The sequence below is a fragment of the Penaeus monodon genome, chromosome 36, assembly GCF_015228065.2.
Source record: "Penaeus monodon isolate SGIC_2016 chromosome 36, NSTDA_Pmon_1, whole genome shotgun sequence".
Classification (NCBI taxonomy): domain Eukaryota; kingdom Metazoa; phylum Arthropoda; class Malacostraca; order Decapoda; family Penaeidae; genus Penaeus; species Penaeus monodon.
The window spans coordinates 34,570,962-34,573,461 of NC_051421.1; the positions used below are offsets into that span (position 1 = coordinate 34,570,962).

General features: G+C 37.3%; 1 protein-coding gene across 1 annotated transcript in view; it reads right to left on the reverse strand.

Annotated features, from left to right (window-relative positions):
• LOC119595643 (leucine-rich repeat-containing protein 55-like) overlaps positions 1-2,500 on the reverse strand; it is a 41,667-nt gene that overhangs the window by 38,936 nt on the left and 231 nt on the right. The window lies entirely within an intron of this gene.

Below are 2,500 nucleotides of genomic sequence, written 5' to 3' on the forward strand. Positions count from 1 at the left end.
TATTATATTATATTATAAAATATATAATAAAATTATTATATTATATATATATATATATATATGTGTGTGTGTGTGTGTGTGTGTGTGTGTGTATATAAATTTATTTATTTATTTGTTATTATTATTTTGTGTGTGTGTGTGTGTGTGTGTGTGTGTGTGTGTGTGTGTGTGTGTGTGTGTGTGTGTGTGTGTGTGTGTGTGTGGACTCCATACACTGCGCCATACTCTAGACTAGGTAATGATCTTCTTTATCATATCACATAAACCAATGCCCTCTTCATGTTGGCAATCAGCCCTAGCATTTTATGGTCCTTGTCTTTTAAATTATCATATGGGCTTAGGTTCCTGTTTGTGATTATTCCAGGGTCTTTTTCTTTATCTGCTGGGTTTGATATTCCTAATTGGTACTGGTATAGCAGACACTTTTTACTTCTCCGAACCTGACTACATGGCATTAACTGGTGCTAAATTCCATTCTGCAAGTACAACTCCACATGAATAATTTTTCGGTCACTTCGGAGGCAATGGCCCGAGACATCTATTATACTGTTTTGCAATTTCACGTCGTCTGCAAACATATTCAGATAACTACCTAGGCTTATGGTTGACTCTAAATCGTTGATGAAAATAGTAAACATAATCGGAGCCAAGACCGATCCTTGAGGTACTCCGCTAGTTACTCGTCGCATGTAGGGTGCTTCCCTCTAATTACGGTGCTCATCTGTCTTTTATGAAGGAAGGCTTTCATCCATTCGAGGAGTGTGCCTTGCACTCCACGTAGGTGTTCTAATTTCTATAATAGTATTCTATGAGACACCTTATCAAATGCGCATCTTAAAGTCTAAGTATACACAATCCAGCAGGCGGCTCTTTCTTGTAATATTTCAGAAACTCTATCATAGAAAATAGGAGATTTGCAACGCATGACCTTCCTTCCCTAAAATCAAATTGTTTATTTGATATTTCATCGTGTTTTTTCAAGTTCTTCAACCCACTGTTTCCTATTTATCCTTTCTAACAGCTTGGATACTACGCTAGTTAACGAAACTGGTCCATAATTTAGAAGGTCTTGTTTGTCGCCGCTCTTGTATTAAGGTGTAACATTGGCATGTTTCCAATCTTTTGTTAGTTTTCCTTGTGTCACTGAATTTTGTAAGATTAACAATAACGGAGTACATAGCGGAGTACAGAACCTGTTAGAAATCTCTTCTGGTCCCTGATTTTAGTCTTGTCTTTTATTCTATTCATTTCTAGTGTGATATTTTCGATATTCTGATTTACGTTTGTACGGTTACTTGCCATTTCAAAGCATGAATCCTGAACAAAGACCTACTGAAATTTTTCATTAAGGATTTCACACATTTCCTCCTTAGATAAACGAAGTTACCGTCTTTGATGGCGCTAATTTAATCTCTACTTTTAGTCTTACTTTTTATGTAGTTGAAGATGAGCTTGGGTTGATCATATCCTTTTCAGAGTCTAATCTCGCCATCCTCATGGTTTGGGTTAACTCGTTTCTTCCTACTTTATACCTTTCATACGCTGCCTGAAACCTGTGTCTTCTGAACTTTTACTAAAGGAACTGCTTGTTTTCTCTCATTTTCTTGAATTTATCATTGAACCACTTTTGCCCATTTCTTGCTTCAGTTTTGAATCTTGATACTATTTTTTCTACTCCTTTTTATAGACTCTTTATAACAAAATTTAGAATATTACATATCAAGGTTCAGGAGTGTTTCAATAATTACCTCTCTTGTAATTGTACTTTCTCTACTACTAGAAGGTACTTTTCCTTACTCACGATGAATTTTTCCTGTAGCAGACAGTTTTTCAGCATAATTACTACATGGTCACTTTTCTTAGAGGAGGACAGTACTCCATATCCTTAATGTTACCTTTATGCTTTGTAAATATTAGGCCAAACATAGACGGTCTATCTAGCCCTTTTATCCTGGCATGTTCTGTTACGTTTTGGAAATTCTTTCCTGACTTCTAGTACTTTCGCATTCCACAAATCTGGCTGATCCCTGGGATTGAGTCTTACCCGGTCAAAATTCCCTGTCAGAAGAATTTCTTTTGCATTAGTTTCCGAAAGTTGTGGCGCTTCTTGCAAGCTCTTTAACTTACCTTGAATAAGTTTTCGGTAATTTTCTTGTGTTGTATGGGGTGGCATGTGTACTGTGGTCATTATGTTTACTCTGTTTCCACCTCAGTTAGCTTTAGTTCTACTATACTTAATCTCTAACTCCTTTATAATAAGTCCTTTCCTTGTTAATATTGTTACCCCCTCCATTTCCATTTGCCCTGTCTTTTCTCCAAATATTCTAGTCTTTGAGTCCTAAAGTTACATCGTCTCCGGAGAGATCCAGTGTGTGTGTGTGTGTGCGCGTGTGCGTGTACGTGTGCGTGTGCGTGTGCGTGTACGTGTGTGTGTGTGTGTGTGTGTGTGTGTGTGTGTGTGTGTGTGTGTGTGTGTGTGTGTGTGTGTACGTATGTGCAT